Source organism: Fukomys damarensis, unplaced genomic scaffold (genome assembly GCF_012274545.1).
Source record: "Fukomys damarensis isolate Sample0158 unplaced genomic scaffold, DMR_v1.0_HiC HiC_scaffold_17, whole genome shotgun sequence".
Taxonomy (NCBI): Eukaryota; Metazoa; Chordata; class Mammalia; order Rodentia; family Bathyergidae; genus Fukomys; species Fukomys damarensis.
This window is the reverse complement of record NW_022900929.1, coordinates 26,272,612-26,293,730: the sequence shown is the minus strand read 5'-3', so window position 1 is coordinate 26,293,730 and position 21,119 is coordinate 26,272,612. Positions and strand designations below refer to the sequence as shown.

Here is a 21,119-nt window from a genome sequence, read left to right as displayed (position 1 = left end):
AGTGGTACGTTGAGTGTATCTATTGTCTGTATTGTGTGTGTCTATCACATGCACATTTAACATTAACAATTCATACACACACGCATATCTTTAAACAGTAAACATTTTTGATACTTAGTTTTTCATTTCTATGTCATAGCCAATCACACATATGTAGTCTGTTGTCTAGCTCTATCTGTCACATGACTGGATTAAAAAAATCACTAAAAAGGTTTATAGTACTTGTGTTTAGCAAGGACCTATGTGGAATCAATTTCATCTTTTATAGTTTTTGCCTTCAGAATTTGTTCTTATGAACATGCATTACTTTTTTGCAAGTGAGAACAATGTACTTTTTTCAAAAGTACATTTCACATTTATAACCCTTCAGACTTTCTAAACCTTGGACTGCAATTTAAATAGAAATAGCCACAGCCAAGCGAATGGGCATTTCACCCCTTCTGGCAGTCACACAGTGAGAACACATTTGACAGGCAGCCCAGGACATTCCAAGTGAACCAACAGCAGGAAACACACTCAAGCTGAGATCATTATACGCTACTAGATGACAATTTGTTCTAAGTTTCCAAAGCGAACCCAGCAAACTCTAACATTAAATAATCATTTAAAGCCAAGTCCCTCGTGTTGAAGAAGCTTTTGCACAGCTTGAGAATGGCTCCATGTCCGCCCTTGGTGAAGTCCCCACAGAAGACCTCTGGAACAGCCAAGGGGTCCCAGGGCCTAGCATACCCGAGGCACCTGCTATATCTTTATGCGTATTGCCCAATCTTTTACCCCAGTGGTGTCTTCTTCTTTTATGAAAAGAAAGTGGAAGTAAAGAGATGCTAAGCAACTTCCCAGATCATGATTATGACAAGCTCAGGAAATATCGCAGGTAAAGCAATACCTGCTCATGGTGTGTTGCTAGAGGGTGACCAATGTGATTAACAAGGTGCATCAAGCCCAAAAGGGACCTTTCCATAACAGAGTTAGAAGTGCAGACAGCAGTGTCTCTGGAAGAGGGATCCCTGTGGATCAGCTAATCCTTCGAGGGTGGGGTCATTGGAAGAGAGGACCCGTCTCTACGTGTTTGCCATGGTGCTTTGTGATGGAGGCTGAGAGATTCCATCTGACAGTGGCATAAGAACTTTCACACCAGGGAAGAAGAGGTTACCAAGAAGGAGGGTGGAAGAACATTTCACTTAAAGGAAAAAAAACAACAAACAAGCCCAAAGCTACAAGACTCCATGGTCCCTGTGCTCTGAACTACAACTGTGGATGAAAGGTGGAGGTCCAACATCAACCAGGTGCAGTTTCTGGCTTTGCAGAGAGCTTCCTGTCTGTGACAGTGTCCTCTTGGGCCTCCTGGGCCTGGCCTCATCCCCTTCTCCTGACCTCTTCTGCATTTCTCTCCAGCAAGCTCTCTGTCCCCAGCACAAAGCCAGACCTCACCCACCCTGTGCTTGGAACAGGAAAGCATTTTAGGAGGTCCAGTCAGTCTAGGTGAATCTACTGTGTGCTGCTTGTGTTCTTTCTGGAATGTTTTCCATTGTGAGCTGCACAGTAAGTCATAATACAAAGATGGCACGTATCCATCTCCCCAACCTCTTGACCTAGATTTTGGAGGAATGTAGCTCAGGCCTTCAAGTTGCCCATGGGTGGATCCCAGCTAATCCACGCTGTGTCTATCTGCAGTTACAAACATCCCCCCGGGCAGACTGCTTCTTTTAGGCAGAATGTCCTGCCCCATTGTTCAAGCTTAGGTCTCACCTCTCCATCCTGATCAGACACCCTGAGAGCAGTGCACTCCCTGTACAAATGGACATACTGACTGGAGGTGGTGGAAGACTGAATTTATAAGGAAGCAAGACACATTTCTGAAAATAATGTGCTTTAAAGGGGCTAAGAGGAGATATACCAGGCTGTTTCAAGGCTCAAGGAGCAAGTTTTTTTTTTTTTTTTCTATTAAACACATCGCTGACCAAGAAATGCAGCAGTCTTGGAGAGAAGTGGACCTCTGAAGAAATGTCCTGGTTCATTCAATTATTCCTTCATTTATTAGACCTACTATCTGCCAGAATCTGTGCTGCCCTGAGAATTTGGGGACTAATCTGGCAGGTGCTGTCCTTAGGGAGGTTCTCTCTTAACCTGTGGCCCATGGACCTGGCATCTGAGGATATGCCTCTGTGTGTGTGTGTGTGGGTGTGCGCATGCATGTCTTTTTCCAAAGACTGGGAGACTTTATGAGATGTTAAGGGTTAAGAGGCACAGGCAGGGGTAGGTGGGTTGGTTGGTCCTGTCTAGTGTCCAGATTAGCTCAGAGCAGAAACAAGACGAATGAAAATGATCAGCACACAATGTTTTCTTTTCTTCTTTTCTCCTTTGAGGTACTTTTCTTTCTCTGAAGTGTATACATGGAAAAAAATTAGAAAAAACAAAACTGCTGACAGAGCAGTCAATTATTGGGGAAGAAAAAGGGGTTCTAAACTCAGAAAAGAAGAAAGTAAGGCTGGGAGAAATTTCAGAAAGTAAAAGGCATGCAGTCCAGATAAACCCAGTGAAAGTTTCCATAGTTATAGTTTAGGAAAGAACTAATTGCACAGATCAGTTTAGTGGAGTGGGTTAGGATTAGCTACTTAAGTGGATTTCTTCACTGGGGCATTTTTCATCCTTTTATGTGCTAAATCTAATTACTATATCTCGAGAAGAATAGAGCAATATGTAGCATTTCTTGCATTTTTGACTCAAACATAGATTCTCTTTTTGAAGTGTTTGGAACATCTTATAGGACTGAGCTTTGTGAGAGACCATGAGGACTGAAGTGGACACATCAAGCTTACCTCCTGTCCTGATCAAAGGAGGGGATGTGCCTTCTGCTGCAGAATGGCCATGGGTCCTTTAAACCATCCTCATCACACCTAGGAGAGCAGAGCATGGATCCTGTGGGGGCTGTAGAACACGGTCAAAGCATAGCAAACCTGAACGAGAAGTCGGAAGTAAGCCAAGGAGGAGCTATGGTGAAGGGTGATGAAGGAGACACCGATGAGGGCTGTGGAAATGACAGAGATGATGAGGACGGTGGTAGTGGCGATGGAGATGACTGATGATTAGGACGACGGTGGTGATGAGTGTGATGATGACGTGTTGGAGGAGAAGATGCTGCTGCTGAAGATGGTGGGAGTGGTGGTTGTAGCTATGATGGCAATGATGCTGCTGCTGCTTGCAGTGGAGAGGATGTTAGTGACAGCAGTGACGAAGATATCTTGAAGACCATGGAGATGAAGGTGATTATGCCGACCCTGGTGCTGGTGAAGGTGGTGATGGTGGTGGTGGTGATGAAGATGATGATGAAGAAGGTGAAGATCGTGGAGATGAAGGTGATAATAATGATGGGGGTGGTGATGGTTCTGGTGGAAAGGATGATGGTGATGGCGGTGATGAAGATGAAGGTGAAGATCACGGAGATGAAGGTGGTGATGGTTATGGTGGGGATGAGATGGTGGTGGTGAAGAAATGGAGATGAAGGTGAAGATCACGGAAGTGGAGATGGTAATAATGATGGTGGTTGTGGTGGAGATGATGCTGGCAACGGAGGTGATGAAGATGATGATGACCTTCACTATCATGGAGCTGCAGGCGGTGATAATGATCATGACAGTGAGGTGGTGGCGATGGTTATGATGGTAAAGGTAGTGATGACGATGGTGACCATGGTGACGCCAATGAAGATGAGAGTGACAATGATGACAGCGATGGTGGCAGAACAGGGGCCACTCAGATTCCATAACAGTGCAGCTGGCGAAGGTATGGAGTGGTCCTGGGAGCAGTGCCATGTGTGCTGCTGCAGTGACTGTGGTGTGTTTGGTCCTAATCAAAGCACCCTGTAAGTGAAGCCTACCTAATGCACGTGATCCTTGAGGGTGGTACCGGCACCTCACTCTGATTTAACAGACAAGGGTGATGAAGCTTCAAGTATTTTGTTTGCTAAGTCACGCAGCTAGCGTTAGAGTCCCCAGTTTGTACAACTTTGCTCTGCCTCAAAGCCCCTGCTTATGACCTTTCATGTATGCAGCAGTTTCCTTATATCACACAGAGCTAAGTGTTTTCACAAATCAGTGCTCACAATAGCCCTTGGAGAAATGTGCTGTTATTCCTACTTTGTAGAGAAGTGAAGTCTAACATTGTTAAGTTGCCCAATTGCATCTAGCTGGTAAGAGTCAGAGCCCAAGGCTGCACTCAAATAAAAGGTTCACAAACCAATCTATGCCTTGGATCCAAGGTCAGTGACTTCTGCACTGTAGGGCCCAGCAGGGACTGATAGCATAGCAAGGTGGGGGAAGTAGAATGTAAGTGTGTGTGTCCTGTAGGGCTGTGCGGGGGCAGCCTCCAACCAGCACATGTGAGAATCCTGAAGTGAAAGTTCCCATGAAAGCTTTTAGGAATCCAGTGGTCTGAATCATTTTTCATGAATTTTGTTATTTCCTGGGCATTACAAAAGGGGGAGAACAATCCAGGCAGAGAAAAGAGTGCAGGACAAGACTTAGATACATGGAAGATATTGCAATGTTTAGTAAACCACAAGAAATGAGAGCTAAGGGTGTTGAGATTTCCATAGGGAATTCCCAGCTTCATTTCATCCAGGAGGAAATAGACGGACGTAGGGAGGTCAGACCGGGGTACTCTGGCAAGGCCTGGGTGCCAGAGTGGGGACGTAGGCTTTCCTGTGCCACAAAGGAGGTGGCACTTGTTCTGCTTTGCCTGTTTTGAATTGCCTGGGTGTAGTTTAGACTAGGAAATGGCTCAAACCCCTTTATTTCCAGGAAGACATCCCTGCAGGTGTGTGGAGTTGTTTCCTGGGGCACGAGCAAATGCAGAGGTACCATATCCAACAATCAGTTAAAGGTCGTGAGACACAGCAGGTGGAGGTCTCTGAGACAGGAATGGTTAAATGGGACGTCTCCATGTCTGCTGCCAGCTTTAGCCTTCTGCCAGCTCTGTGAGCAGCAGATAGGGTTACAGATGTGGAAACTCTCCCAACAGGAAGTCTCCAGTCTCAGTTTCATTTGTCCAGACAATAGACAAATTGTAATGACTTGGCTATAAAAAAGTAGAATAGAAAACATATTTTTAAAAGCCTACAAGTACATTGCAAGGTCTCATACTATAGATGAAACATTGCTCTGAGTCTTTTGCAGGCAAAAGACTTAAGAGTTTGTTTTCTTCTTTTGCAGGATAGTGCAGATAACAGAAAAACCCATTTTGTCGAACAAGCCAGTGAGCCTGAGTCTTCTGTATGGAGTCACACACGTATGGCAATATTCCTTTCTCATTGGAAATCTCTGAGCCGTAGGATGGCAAGGTGTGAATGAAGTAGGCATTCAGTTCTCTGGAGCGATATAGATGAGGAACCTACCTTTCTGCAATTTCCTTGCTTAGAGTCTTGTGAATTAGCAGAACGAGTTTTGAGGTTGTAATAATTTGGAACCAAAGTTCAGCCTTCCAACTTAGCTGCTTTGTTACTCAATAGTCTCTTTCTCATCCCTAGGATAAAATGTCTGACACTTGCAACTCAAAGGAGGAGAGTTGTGTTTGGCTGATGGTTTCAGTAGAGTCATTCCATGGTTGGCTGGCTCCAGGGCAGAAGAAACATCATAACGGAGGGAAGGGATTCAACCCATGGCTGCTAGGAAGCAGAGAACTGGGAAAAGGAATATATCCTTCCACCTCATGAACCCAGTGACCCATTGATCTGACAGGGCCCCACCCCCTAGCAGCACATTCAGCTAGGAGCTCATCAATGGATTAATCCACTCACTAATGAGTGCATTGTCCTCATGATCCAATCACCTTCCAAAGCCCTCTGTAAACGCATGAGACTTTGTATGATATTTTGGATCTAAACCACAATAATCACCCTGGGATTTTTTCCTGTGTTTCTCTGATGGTTTCATTTCTCACTAGTTAAATAGACAAAACTAATAACCTGGTGAGAATGAAGGGTGTTGTGGAATATAAGGAAACGCAGGTAAATTTAATGCAGGTAAAAATTGGTTCACTGCCTAGGACACAGAGGTGACCCAACCATTCATATATCCATCCATCCATCCATCCATCCATCCATCCATCCATCCAACCATCCGTCCTTCTGTCCCATCCATTTTACTTTCACATTGCAAGTTCATATTTTTGGGCTGGAAGATGGTGCTCATCCATGTGTGTAAGCATCACCTTGTAGGGGACATGCTTGTTAGAAATAGCCAGGAAACATTCTACACACACATCACAGTACACACTGTACACATAGCAATGTTGTGTGCTGTCCAGGTGGATCCTGGCTTGAGCATGCCCCATGGCCAGGTGTGTAGGTGGATCTAAGGTCCTTCCAGTCCCCATTCCTGGTGTCCATGTCCACCACCAGCACAGTACACAGTAAGGAGGGACCCCGCCTTATAAATGGGCAGCAGCAGAGACCAAGGTGAGAGAGTCTCAAGCCAAGGCCAACCCTGAAGTCTACTGTGCCTCAGCTTTGGACTTGGTTGGTAGCTCAATCCACTGGGCTCCTGCAGCTAAGTGGGACTTACCACTTCCCTGCCTTTGAAAGCCTTTGGTGACCATTTACACGGACATAAGCAACTTGTGTGTAATGCCTCATCTTTGAATGAGGAAAAATCTTCCATGTTGTTTTCAAAGACTCTTAGATATCATAATCCCCTGAGGGTCAATATTTAATAGGAGACCGTTGAGTAGAACAAAAATTTGGAGACCAGGATCTGTAGAAAATATTTGGGAATTTCTCAAACTCTACCTTTTATGGAATGAGAAATTTTCTAATTTGCCATCTATGGAAAAACCCATAAACATCTTGATATTTCAAAACTTTTTCACAGTATGTTTATTATCAGGTTTCTCTTCTCAGAATTTTTCCATCCCAGTTGAATATGCCAAATTGTTTGGGGAAAATAAAAGATTTAAGTAATTTATGTCAAAAAGATTCTCAGGAAATCTTTTATATGAAAAAGTTGATTACTTGAACATTTATTTCTGCTTATATCTTTTTATGTTAAAAATCAGGATGCAATTGAATTCCCCCCAATATTGGCTATTAGGACATGTAGGTCAGTTGTTACTGTACCTATTTTAAAATTTCTTTTTGTCAATTTCCTCTTAACTTTAAAAAAGAGGCCAGGAAGTGGGACTATACTTACAATTGAATTTCTCCATTTTAAATATGTTTAAATATTCCATTGTCTTGGGGGGGCAACTAAAAAAAAGCTGCATTTTTAAGGCCATCCCTTTCTTCTACTCTTAAAATACCTGAAGGAAATTTTTGGCTTGCTTTTTGTTCCACACTGTGGAAATCTGTCAAGATAATGCATCATTATGGCTAAAAATGTCTAATAATGACTAATAAGATAGCTGAATTCCTGCTTTATTCTTTCCAATCAATGCCCACAGAGGGGAGGAACACCTGCAGTCCTTTTTGCTGTGTGTGTTTAGCTTTTCTCCATCTCTATAGCTTGAAGTAATATGCTCACACATCCATCCTATGTCTCTAATGGGGATTCTTCTTAAGACTTCTGGCTTTGATTTATGGGATTTTTATCAATAAATTCCGTGACTCAAAGTCTGCATATCAGCCTGCTTGTGTCCCTTGTCAGCTCCTCCTTTCTCCTGCAACCTGGGCCTTTGAGGTCAGATTTGAAAGGGCCTAATCTGCAAGTCTAAAGACTTGGAACTTTGCTGAAGGTCAGGAGGTAAAGAATAATATATATGTATTATCAGTATGTGTATTATTATATGGTGAGGGAATTATGACATACTTTCAGCCATTGTGCTACAGTTTAAACCTAATCTTCCTGATAGCCAACAGAAGAAAGACAATAATTTGGGATCTTAAAAGAAAAATCTTGGCTGGGCATGGTGGTGCACGCCTGTAATCCCAGCACTTGGGAGGCTGAGGCAGGAGGATCACTGTGAGTTAGAGACCAGCCTGGGCTACACAGTGAGTTCCAGGTCAGTCTCAACTACATGGTGAGACCCTGTCTCAAAAAATTAAAAAAAAAAAAAAAGAAAAGAAAAATCTTGGCTGGGCATGGGGGTGCACGCCTGTAATCCCAGCACTTGGGAGGCTGAGGCAGGAGGATCACTGTGAGTTAGAGACCAGCCTGGGCTACACAGTGAGTTCCAGGTCAGTCTCAACTACATGGTGAGACCCTGTCTCAAAAAATTAAAAAAAAAAAAAAAGAAAAGAAAAATCTTGGTCTGGATTAATACACAGATCAAGGTTACTATTTAAAAGCCAGTTATCCTTTACTGAGGAAGAAGTTGTTCGATGCCTGGCAGGTACTTTTAGGGACAACCACCTATAATTGCAGTGGGGAGGGTGGAGAAGCTGCTGCCTCTTCCTATGGCTGCTATAGCTCCTTAGAGTTGTTTAACTTCAGATAAGGCCTTCCAGAGAAAATCCCAAGCAGCCAGCCCCAATCCCTGAGCCATTCGGACACATCCTCCTAGGTGACGCAGAGTAAGCCTTGCTCCTCCACCTAGGAGGCCTTTCTGCCTGCCATTGTTTGTACCTGCTGGGTGTGGCAGAATGAATGACTTCAGCGTGTGCATGCTCAGCAATAGATGGTGAGGCATTGAGCCTACCCAAATATGTGTGTGAGTCTCTCCGGTGAAGGCCTGGGCTTTGCTTGTTTGGGGAGTGTGGTGGTTAGGGTGGAAAATCAACGCAGTTGGCCGGCATCCACTCTGGGGATTATGGAGGTGTGGCATTGAGTACTCTATCTAGTCTCTTCCCTCTTCCTCTCTAGCAGTTTTCCCTTGCTCTGCTTCCTCGGGTCCATGAACTGAGCAGCGCTGTCAGCCACACCATTCTGCCATGATGTTTGTGTCTCACAGCCAGCCAATCACGGGCTGAAACTGTGAGCAAATTAAACCTCTCCTCCCCGAGCTGTGGGTATTGGGTTTGGGGTCTCACTGGTGAGGAAGTGACTAAGACAGAGGGAGGCACTGACCTGAGAGTTACCCCTGCAAATAAGCAGCCCCTCCTCACTCATCCATCTCCTTGTTCTCCTTGGCTCTGTACTCACTGATTACTGAGGTCTTGCCTCTGACCCTGGTGGTAGCTTTGATTGTTATTTTCCTGACCTTTGGTGTAGGCCCTCCTTCTGTAGAAGTCATGGTGTGGATAAAGCCCGGATGATGTGTGCTGTCGTCTGAGTGATTCAGCCTCACACTGGTCAACATACAGCGCATCTTTCTGCCCCAGAGGACCCTCGTCTTTGGAGGGCTGTAGCATGTCTGCATACGCCTAACACCCTCACTTGGGGTGTGTGGCCAAACCGAAGGGCCTTCCATCCCAGGCTGTGTACCTTCTTGGATTTCTCTGGTTTCATATTTCATTGTTTTAATGGGGATGACTCTTTCAAAGTGCCTGGAGATGGTTCCCATGTGCTTTTTTCTAGAAATATCCATATTCCTCTACTTTGGAAACCACACAGCTGTTTATTTGGCAGATTCTTTTACAGCAATTCATGCTGAAAGGTTCCAGGAGAGGAACTTTTGCCCTAAAGCATCCTATAAAAGTTGCTTCTCTCACTCCAAATGATAACCCTTAGGACTACAAGTCAGTAATAGAGATATTTTACTATAGTGTTCCAATCTCATGTACATCTTCATTGTTTTTATGTATTTTGCTTTTCCTGTGTTGGTAGAATGGTTAAAGAATTAGCTGCATAATTCTGAAAAGTTCAAAACACATAACCCTAATATTGTGTATGTGTTAGGTAGCTTTTCACTGTTATAACAAATGCTGGAGATAATCAACTTCTAAAGGGAAGAGGGCTACTTTGGGTCACAGTTTTGGGAGTTCTGGGACATGATAGACTGGTGCCATTGCTTGGGCTGTGGGGCGGCCCCCATCGTGGCAGGAGCAAAATCTTTACTTCATGAGCAGGGAGTGAGGTGGGGCCTGGGACCACACTATGTCCTTCGTGGGCTGCTCCCCAGTAACCCAATTCTTCCTCAGAGGCCCCACCTTTCAAGTTTCCAGTAGCTCTCGGCAGTGCCATGCTGGGGACCAACCTTTAATGTGAGAGCCTTTGTGGCCATTTAAGATCCACACGACAGCAGTGTGCCTGCTGGTGACCCATGCCACAAAGGCCAGTGCTCCTTAGTGGCCCATCAGCTCCCCATCGCTGTGTCCCAGGGGGTGGGGAGGAGCCCAGCCACTCCCCTGTTTTCTAGGCTCCTCATCTACATCCATATCTTCCCCCAATAAATGGGTCTAAGTGTGTAACAGGACATGGACTTATCCATTTGGGTGGAGCTCATGAGGTTGTTTGCTAACATCCTCTGCAAACAGCAGATGGGGTTTTAATCTGAGGTGGCAATCTAAATGCCACCACACTGGACCGTAGGACTTTACTTAAAGGAGCTGAAATCTAACTTGTTTTCTAACTAAAATTTTAGAAACATTTCTCCTTCTGGGGCAGATTTAGCTCAGGGGCCACTTTTCTGTTTTGCAATTTGGCTCTGCCAAGCCCACCTGTCACCTGCCATGGCTTTGTGGGAGATCTGTGTGCGCGAGTGAGTGGGTATAGGAGCTGTGGGTTTGATGTGTCCGTAAGGCTTTGCTCAGGCTGCTCTGCCAAAGAGCCCTATTCTGGGGGACTTGATAGGAACTTACTGCCTCCTATTCTGGAGGCCAGAAGGCAGGGCACGAGGTACCAACAGCTTGGTTCCTGCCAAGTCCTCTTTCCTCCGCTTGGAGACAGCTGCTGTCTCCCCGTGAGTCTCTTCACAACATGCCTCCTTCTTTCTGTACCTGGATTCCCCCCTTTTAAGGACAGCAGCTGCCCTGGACTCAGGTTTCTCCTGTTAACTCCATCACCTCAAAGAATGTCTTGTCTCCAAAGAGGGCCATACCCTTATTATGGAACGAATCAGAATGTCAACATGTAGCTTTTTTCGGTGAGAGGAGAGGGTCCAATTCAGCCCGCAATAGCCTCTCTGCCTATCACAAATGAGGTGTACCTTCTTAAAGGGCACTGCTGATTGGACAGCTATACTCATGTGTACAGTTTAAATTCCACCCCCCACTCTCATGACTTTTAAACTGTGTCGTATTTTTCTCTAGTAAGAAGTTACTGATTACTGAACAAGAAGCATTCTCTCTGTTGCTTCAGGAATGAGGGGGATGTGTTAAACTTGGAGCCTCACTGTCCTGAAGGTTTTCTTTGGTAAATGTGAGCTAAGAGTAACTCTGTGCTGACTCGTGGCAGTTAATTCAAGTAATTGGAGGCAGATATGGCTATCCTACCTCTTACTTGCAGACTAGGTTTTTAACTGGCTGGCCCTTTGTCTCTTGCAACCTTTCTTAGCTGTTCCTTCCCTTTCTGAAAGGTGGGGACAGAAAGTGCAGAAGGAGTGGCTGCTGTTTTGGTAGCCCTCTTGGGCCCAGGGTGAGAGCTGACTGACACCAGGGAGCAGAATATTTCTCATGTTGTATCCTCTGCGGTAGGCTGACTCCGGACACAGCTGCTCCTAGGACCAGCAGGTGTTTAGCAATGGTGAACAGCTCTCCCACGAGTGTAACTTGGAAACTTGAACCACCCAACATGGATCGCCACCTGCACCCCATGGCAGGCACCAGGCCAGGGGGACAGCCCTGGGCCCCAGAGCTGTGCAGTGCCTCATACCCGCCAGACCTGAGCTATACCTTCCTGCACCCGGACACTTCCTGCTCATGTGTGCCACACTTCCTGGTTGACCCAGTGCTTCCCGAGTGGCCCTGTGTAGCCTGCCAAGAGCTTTCCACTTAGAAAGTGCAACAAACCCTCTCTTCAGTGGCTCCTACCTGCCAGCATTGTTGTACATTGAATTTCCTGCCTTTACACTGAGCGTTGCCCTAAGACAGGAGTGCACCACCTGAGTCTTGGGCCCTGGGCACACACGGAGGCATCTCTGAGCTTTGCTGTCATCTCTGATCTTCCTGCACTTTGGGGACCCCGCTCCTGTCCTCTGCAAATTCACCTGAGGATGCTCAGGCTTCCTCGTCTTCATTCACCAGAACCCTTTCACCTGCTGCCACATAGAGCCAGCTGTACCATGCCCAGCGGGGAGATGCTTGTTTCCCTGCTTACTGAAGGGATGAACCAGGTCACCACTGTCCCTGAGATGCAGGCAGCCCTCGCACCCCCTGCCAACCACTTTTCTGTCAGCTTCAGAGCCACACAGCTTGAGAATTAAAGGAGGACAAGGCAAAGTCCCAAGTTAAGTTGCTAAGATCCCTAAGTCATGGTGAAGTTGGCCCTGAATGTGACTTTATTTTCCTAGGTCTCTGTTCCCACTGGGATATATCCTGGTATTTTCCAATAAACACAATAAGCCTGAAGTAAGTAGAAAAGATTACTGTGTGATTCAGTGTTCCCTTCCCCTGAATCACTTAGAGTGCTTACCTTTGTTTACTTGGGGCAAGCAGTCATGTCTACAGGGTAGAAAACACCACCTCTCCTCATGTTCCGGGAAGCTTAAATAAGACAAAAGCAAGTGTATATTTTTATTCTGCAACCACCTAGCAGTGAAACAAAACAGCACTTAAGTCTCCTGCTTGCAGTTACCCATTTAGAGCCTGGCTCTGAAAATCATTAATCCTTTGAGGGAGAAAGTTTGTCTGGTTGCTGGGGCCCCAGCCTCATTATGTGAACAAAGCAGACAGGGCCTGAGGAGGTCAGATAACTTCCTAAATTAACGAGAACCGTGACTGTGTAAGTACAGAGATGAAACCTCAGGGTGAAGATTTGAAAAATATCAAACAGAGAATTATTTTTCATATAAAAACGCTGAAGTTTCTGTTGCTTACAGATATCCAGATGGCTCGGGACTTGCTGGATAAGCTCTAAATGGACAAAAACTGATCGTATCTGTGCATAATTTCATTGGTGAACTGGAATCTAATGATCAGAGGTCTCCTTGTTGGTGATTATATTTGAGAAAGATGGCACTTGTCACTGGAAGTTATCTAGTAAAACATATGCATATATAATATGAAAGGTAACAATGAACTGTTTCACAAGTTACCTTCTGAAATAGCTGTCTCCTACAGGGAATAGCTATTATTTTGGTACTAATATAAATTACTTTATAGCAGCTTATAATTCTGGTATAGCAGAGGTACTCTATTTTGCAAATAAAATTTTTTCTATAAAGTCTTGTTTTCTTTCCTCTTGCTGCTATTTTTTTATTCTCTTCTGCTTCCTTCTTCTGTTTCTCTTTCAGTTTTCCCTCCATTCCCACTTTTCCTTCCATGTCACTTGTACTTATTTCTCCTTTTTCCAGCCTGTTTTCTTTCCTCCTCTCAAGCCTGAAATAAAATGTAAAGTAGTAACATCCCACACGCCCTGCTTAATTAAAAAAAATTGAATTGGGTTCCATGTGGATTAGAGAACAAGAGAGTCCACATTTGGCTCTTATCAGGAGAAAAAAAAAATCTAGTGTTACAGTAGCCAGATTAACTAGATAAGAATATAGGATGGGCAGTCTGATCCAAAAGGCAGGTAAGCCATGGATAGTGTTGGAGTCTAAGATGACTCCTGGGACACTCACAGGAGCACATCACACTCTTGGTTATCTGACATCAGAACATAACTCAGCACCCTCGACTTTAGATGGTGACTGCTGAGCAGGAGATTGCATAGGAGAAGTGGCAGTGCTGGTGCGATGTGTACATTGTATTGGATTTGCACACGATTCCTGCATGGTGGCCACACCTCTGAAAGTGTCTCCTTGGTGACAGGAGTATGCACATAAGCCTCTGTGATGGCCTGAGGTCTAGGGAGAGAAGGGTTGTGTGCATGGAAACGAAGAAGGGACCTAGCTGGCAGCTCTCTTGTCACTGAGGGTTCTGGGGATCCTAATCCCACCTTTCAAGGAGAAAATGCTCCTGTCCTGCAATGTGAATAGCACCTGGCTGTTGTACATGATGACTAGGAACTGTAACAATTCCATTATTTTCTGGTTATTTTTCCTTCCATCTCCTGAAGAGAGTAAAATGTGTAAATGAGAAACAGACTGTGGACCCTTGCAGTTAGCTGGGCAAAGTTTCACGAACAGAAGATTTCAGGCAGTTTAAAGATGTGCTCTGAATTCTAGAGGGAATTAGCTTTTATTAAACTCTAGTTTGGTTTCATTTCATTGCTCAGCTTCAAGAGTGAAAAAAAAAAAAGACAATAAAGGGTTTCAATTTAAGTGATTTTCTGCAATTAAAGTCTTCTGGAATTTTAAAAAGCCCAATTGTATCTGCATTTGCCAAATATAAACGCATTTTCCATCAAGTCAGCCAAGAGAAGTTGGATCAGCTTTTGGATTTCCAGGGAGCTGATGGCGACTGAAGTTACCACCTTTGGAATCTGAGTTTCCAAGTCTGGTCCTTTCAGTGACAGTGTCACAAAAGGCCACCTTTCAAAGTTCTACGTGAAGCACGAACCGTTCTAACAGCACGTGTTCCTTCTCAAACTAACTCATGGTCCTGTCCACTTGGCTGACAAATGAAGCCAGAGTATCTAGCTTGCCTCCTCTCTGCATGATTAGTGTTATGGTTTGCCTTTTAAAAGCCCCTAAAGACAGTGAGTTGCTTTCTGGTGTGAAAAACTAAAAGTGTAAATAAGGTTCAAATGGTATAATTGATGATAGTGTGAAAAATAGGAAGAAAATGGCTAAAGGGGAAGTGGAAGGGGAGGGGAAAGGAAATAAGGGAAAAGAAAAAAATGTAAAAAAAGTAAAAGATAGAAACAAGTCTTTGTAAATAGGGAAGGGTGGAGGGGGTGAAGGGAGGGCAGGGGTATGGGGAAAAATAAGAATGAAGACATATCATGTAAAGGCACAAGATCCCAATGATAAATGTAACTGTATTGTTTGCCTTAAATGTACCAATAAACTTAATTGGGGTGGGGGAGACTGTGTTAAAGGCTTGAGGGCAGCCTGTGGCTCTGTTGGGAGGCGTGGAGCCTTTAAGAGGCGGGGCCTAGTGGGAGGAAGTGACTTCACCAGGGCTGTACCTTTGAAGAAGATACTGGGACTCTGCTCTTCTTTGCTCTTCCTCTTCCGGCTGAAGGGGAGAGACCTCGCCTCGCCATGCACTCCGGTGGTGATGTATCAGGTGATGGCAGGTCCCAAAGCAAGGGAGCCAACAGATCATGGGCTGAAACCTCAGAAACCTGGAACTGAAAAAAGCTTTTCACCCCTGAAGTTGAGTTCCCTCAGATACTTGTCACAGAGACAGAAAACTAATAGAGCTCGTTATTTTCACAAAACTTGCCCTCAGTGCCTACCTCTTACTGCAAAAGACACCCAGGCAGCCCTTGTGACATTGTCACAACACTGCGACCTTTATGACAGCACCCTCAAAGCAGAATCTGCCTGAGGCCAGTCGGCCACCAGGAGGGTCCAGACCTTGGGAAAACCAAGCAACCAGCTCTGTGACCTTCCACATGCTTTTGGACCTCTCTGCCGCAGTTTCCACATAGATAAAATGATGGTAGGAAGAATATTTGCCTTGCAGGGTTCTGTGAGGATTTCGGGTTGCTATGCACAAGCTTGTAGGCTAGCAACCGGCACACATTAGCGAGCAGGTGTTGGTGACCATTAGACTGAGTTAATATAGGCTAGGGATCTTAGGCCAGTGAGGAGCTTTTGCTAAGGCACTGCATGCAGCTCCTTGCTACAGAAATGCAGAGTCACCCAGCTTCCTTGGGATGAAAAGGAAAGGAATGGCGAAGGCTGAGACTACAGCACCTAAGTTTCAGGCTCGTGCACCTCGCCCACCATCCACTCCAAGTCCTAGGTCACTGGTTCAAAACTTGCTTCTGAGTCATTATATTTAGAAGCGATCTTGGGATTTGTGCTGTCTTTGCCTTTAGGAGCAACAACAGCTGAGGAAAGGGACCAGGGAGAGGGGGTAAAGGGGTTGAAAATGATCAAGATATGTTATATGCATGTACCAGTTCCCTAAAACAAGGATCACTATTTTGTTGCAAGCATACAGTAATAAAATAAAAAAGAATTAGAGTTTAAAAAAAGGAAATGAAAGTGGTGTTTATTTGCTCTCTCTACAAAGTACCAACTGCTCTTACATAGCTTGTCTCATTTAAAAAATTTCAATATTAGATTTTTTTCTCCACTTTCATATATATGTATGTACGTGTATATTAAAACAAGGATCACTATTTTGTTGCAAGCATACAGTAATAAAATAAAAAAGAATTAGAGTTTAAAAAAAGGAAATGAAAGTGGTGTTTATTTGCTCTCTCTACAAAGTACCAACTGCTCTTACATAGCTTGTCTCATTTAAAAAATTTCAATATTAGATTTTTTTCTCCACTTTCATATATATGTATGTACGTGTATATATATATGAATGATCTAAATACCAGCAGGCTCACAGCAAGCAGCTGTCAGGCCAAGACTGTTTGCATGGAAACATATTTTTATAGTCATTTCTTTTCAAGATATCTTTGAAATTCCACCTCAGGGCATCCAGATACCTCACAGTGGTCATGGCAGTCAAATGAGTGCTGGCAAAGAGATCGATCTATCCGGAAGCACTCACTGGCACCTCAGAGTCTGCAACCAGAAAAAGCAGAGAGAAGCCAGATGTCAGTCGGAGAGGAAAGGCTAAAGGATGATGGAGTTGACTGTGTTTGTTGTAAATGTCTGTATCTTCCTCTTCCCAATGGCAGAGTCGAGCTTGCTATGGTGTCCAGGGGCAGAACCACTATGTGCCACCACGGTCGAGGCCACTGCATGGGAACCTTCGCATACCGAGTAGGGCACATGTGGTGAGGCGTGGGAAGCAGTTACGGTGCAGCAGAAGCAGACCCAACAGCTCCATGGAGTCTTCTCTCGGGCCAAGCGCAGCTTCTGTGCTGGAGCTGAGTCCTGGGAAGATGGAGGACATTGAGGCTCTCGGGAATCAAGGCCGATATTACTGTGCCGCTAATTTTTCATTTGAAAAAGGCAGTCTGGTGTGTTCACTAATATGTTGTGTGGAAGAAAGGTATAAATGTTTTTGTATGTAGTAACAAAAGGAGATTGCACGCATTAAAACTCTTAAGTGGTAAGAGGTAGGAGGTTTGAAACTCACTGGGATGATTCCAAAGGGCTCATCCTTCTGGGGCAGCAGTGATTCTGCTGCTACTATGCCCAGGGCACAGATGCCAATGTGGTGGAGATGACGCCATGAAGTTGTGAGGCCCTGCCCAGCCTGAACACAGATTGGATGCACATGTAAATCCCTTTCTTCTTAATTACTTCATAAGAGTAGCCTAAAATTATCTGAGCCATTCTGGGATCTAACGTTGCTTTATCAGACTTGATTCCATTCGCTGTCATTTTTATAAAATTTTAATGTCCAGTGTCATGTCTACAACCCAGTCTTGTCCAGATGAAATATGAATGGCCAGAGACAGCCCTGGGACCCTTGTCCTTTGGATTTGAGATTTCTGCCCTTGAAGCCATGATTAGTCATGTAGTTCTAATTGTTAAGAAGGTTTTAAGCAACAGTCAGCTGTCTTCTGCCAGTTAAACAAACAAAAAACGGTATTTGTGAACATCAACCTCCAACCTCTTATATACATTCAAATTCTTTGATGCACTGAGGGATTTCTGGGAGCACCAGGCCAGTAAAACACTTCCAGGTGACTTTGCTGAAGGATTGCCTGCTCAAAGTTAATATGCTTACCAGGACGCGTGTGTCTGGTGCTTCGAAGCCCAACATTGGATCAGGTTTACCCTCTTGGAGTGTGACAGCAGGAAGCAGAACATGAATTCAGTGTCAGCAGCTGGCCATGTGTGACCCATTTTTGTGTTTCAAATGCTTTCCTAATCAGATGCAGCTTCCATTAGGAAAGTTGGTGTAGGTTTCTTATTTTCCCGTGGGGCTCAGTCAATCACTAAGGGATAAAAATGGAAACCAGCAATCCCTAGGGTAATCACAAGTTTTTATTTATCCTGGAGGCCATTGGACATGAAAGACCAATTGGATCCTTGAGTTGTGTCTAAATATGGAAGCCAGTTCCTGAACGTCTTCTCAGGAGATGCTATTTGCAAGCACTGGGGACTCTTGGTCAGTTGAATCATATATCTGTTCCCTCTTCAAATAGAGTGCAGACAAATCTTCTTCCTTCCATCAAGTGAAGTGGACATAAATAATAAAGGGAATTGGTGTGTAGACACGTGTTAAAATAATTAAACAGGAAAAAGTACTTGTAACCCCCACCATCTTCCAAATGCTTTTACACTGGTTTCTGTGCAGTCAAAGTCAGATCAGGGCAAGCTAAGGTTCATGATCTATCCTAACAGCTCTGGGCTTGTATTCAAATGTAGGAAAGAGCATATCATCAGTGCAAGGTGTGCATATCATCAGCACGGGTTCTGTGTGCAGCACAGGTATTGTTCTGATCATCAGGAGGGAAATCCAGGGTGGATCCACAAGTTCTGGTGGAGCAAGCATCAGTCTGGAGCTGGTGTTGGAGTAGGCCTGTCAGGGTGGACGGTTCTACTGCAGGCACCGCTGTGGGAAGCGGGGTGGCGCAGACACAGCCATCCACCCGGGGCTGCTGGTGGTCTCCATGACTGCACACGGGCAGGGGCTGAGCCCAGCTCGGGGCTCCCCCTGGAGTGTCTAAGCCCAGTGCCTGTGCGGGTATGAGTCGCTGGGGCTTTGGGAGGCAGCTGCTGGGAAGCGAGGATTCCTTGACTGTCTTCTCATAAGGTTAGCTTTTGTTTTTGCCAAGACCAGTTCCCGCAGGAAAGACACAAGGCATCACAAAATTCTTTTTTTTCCATGCTGTGGCTCCAACAGGACTAATTTATTATAAATTTTCTGTTTTAAATAAAGCCATCCTAGGCTCTCATTTTGCTAATGTGTTTGCCTGTGTCTCACAAGCCACAGGACGTTCATCCTTTGATTCTCCTGGGGGTGCACTGTGAATGTGACTCTTAAAAAAATCTCCAGTGAACAAGATCCATCTGATGCATGAATACATATCACTTAATTTTACTTGGCACAAACTACCATTTATATGATCGTATGATAGGTATCAAGTATCACAAGAGATCATATTTTCATAATGCCTATTAATTAAAAACAGTTTTAAACTGCCTTGGTGGTTAGGAATGCTTTCAGCTACAAGAAATTAAAAATATGCTTTATAGTGACAAGCAAAGGATTCATTTTTCCTGGAAAACAGGAAGTCTGGTATTGACTTGTATTGTTGCAGCTGCCCAATACTGCCATCTTGAACCTGAGACCTTCTAGCCCATTCTCATCTCATTGGCTGACTGCACTGATGTTGGTGCCTCAGGTTGTAATGTGGTTGCTGTGCAGCCACCCATCACATCTGGGAGCCTGACAGGTAAAAGGGAGGCAGGTTCAGTCTAACATCTAAGACAAGTGTGGTGTGTGTTTGTCCTATGTCTCTTTAGCGAGAACAGTGACAGAAGAAAGGGGATGGTTCATCTGCGAACAAACCAATCAACAATGTCGGCCTTGAGGGGTCTATGCTCATTTTCCCCATTTTATTAATTTATATATACCCATTTATAAAGGGGTAAGCTGAGGTTTGCATGACCCAAGAGAAGTGCACAAATTTACATACAAATAGGATACAAAGCCTTGCTTCTTGACACTGCATTTCAAACTTCATAGCTTTTCCTGAAACGGTTGCTCCCAATCAGGGTATTTTCCATTAAAAATGCCCTTGAGCACAGTGCCCACACCTGTAATCCCAGCACTGAAGCGAGGCTGAGGCAGGAGAACAGCGAGTTAGAGTTCTACCTGGACAAACTTAGCAAGACTCTATAAAAATTTAAAGTTTAAATTTAAAAAGGGCTGGGGAAGTTGCTTAGTGCAGAGGCCCTGGGTTTAATACTTACTATAGCAAAGAAAACAAAACAAAGCCTAAAAATCCCCTTTGTTGGGGAGCTTGCAAAGGAAGTCTTCTGGGGTCACTGGACAGTGCTCCTGGGCACTACGGGACCAGCCTGGCTGCTGCAGGGCCACTTGCTGGCTTGGCAGGACGGACTCTGTCTTCTGGCTCTGATGCTGTCCACCCTGTGTGCTCCAGTGGCCATCTTTGCAGAGGGTTTGACACTGCCTTTTATCTTAGAAAAGAACACGCTTTCCTCTCAGCCTTCCTCATAACTGCCATGTAGGATTCATTTAATCTGGGTTTACTTCTTGTTGCCTGACGACAAACGGTGCGTGGTGCTCACTGCGGAAGTTGAGCTCAGCTCCCGTCACTCCCAAGCAGCTTGCAAATGCTGATTGTTCTAAGACGCAGATCTGCAACTTGGCAAGAACCCCGAGATTCAGAGCGCTGCCCCTGAGGACAGCGGTGCGTAATCCTCATCAAACAGTACCCAGTACTTAGTGCTGCACATGGGCTTCTAGGATCATTACAAGTGACATAATTTTCACTGAACAGTAACTAACTGTGAAGAATTATGTGAGGTGTGATTGAACAATATGGTGGATATTTCAGTATTAAAAAGTGTATTATAGCAAAAGACAAATTGCTATCCCTCCTCCTCAAAATCCTCCTCCTTGCTTCAAACACGTTTATCCAATCTTTCTCTGTTCTCCAATCTTTGTTTTTTATTAGGACGTTTCTGTAGCACATAATAATCTCCTTCCTCATGGGGAGTCGGCACACATACATTATACATCTTAGTTCTTTTTACTTCTCTTTCTCTTTCCCTTCTGCCTTCCTCTCCTTCCATCTCTTCGCCCCCTTTCCATCGGCAGAGACTTATCTCCCTATTTCCTATTATCTATCTTTTATTTTGCTCTTTGTATCTTCAGTTCCTCTTGTGAAAGAAACCATGCAGCATTTAAGCTTCTGTGATCCATTTCAGTCGACACGATGCTCTCAGTGTGCACCCATTTTCCTACAAATGACTTGAGTTTAATCTTCTTTATGGCGCAGCACTACTCCATCACGTATAAACATATTTTCTTTTTTTTAATTCATTGAGTTTACTGGTACATTTTAGGTATACAGTGTGATGACGTTCATCATTGGGAATTTGTACTTTTACATGATATTTTTGGTTCTTGTTTTTCCCCATTCCCTTGCCCT

At 44.5% G+C, this 21,119-nt stretch overlaps 2 long non-coding RNA genes across 2 annotated transcripts in view; one reads left to right on the top strand and one right to left on the bottom strand.

Moving 5' to 3' along the window:
• Positions 1 to 12,561, bottom strand: part of LOC117286520 — an 18,601-nt gene extending 6,040 nt beyond the window's left edge. The window contains exon 1 of the long non-coding RNA XR_004517695.1: positions 12,441 to 12,561. This is a non-coding gene — a long non-coding RNA (uncharacterized LOC117286520). The remainder of the gene's footprint in view (positions 1 to 12,440) is intronic.
• Positions 12,562 to 15,043: 2,482 nt separating this feature from the next.
• Positions 15,044 to 17,065, top strand: LOC117286519. The gene is made up of 2 exons (XR_004517693.1): positions 15,044 to 15,139; positions 16,719 to 17,065. It is a non-coding gene; the product is annotated as an uncharacterized LOC117286519 (long non-coding RNA).
• The last annotated feature ends 4,054 nt before the right edge of the window (positions 17,066 to 21,119 follow it).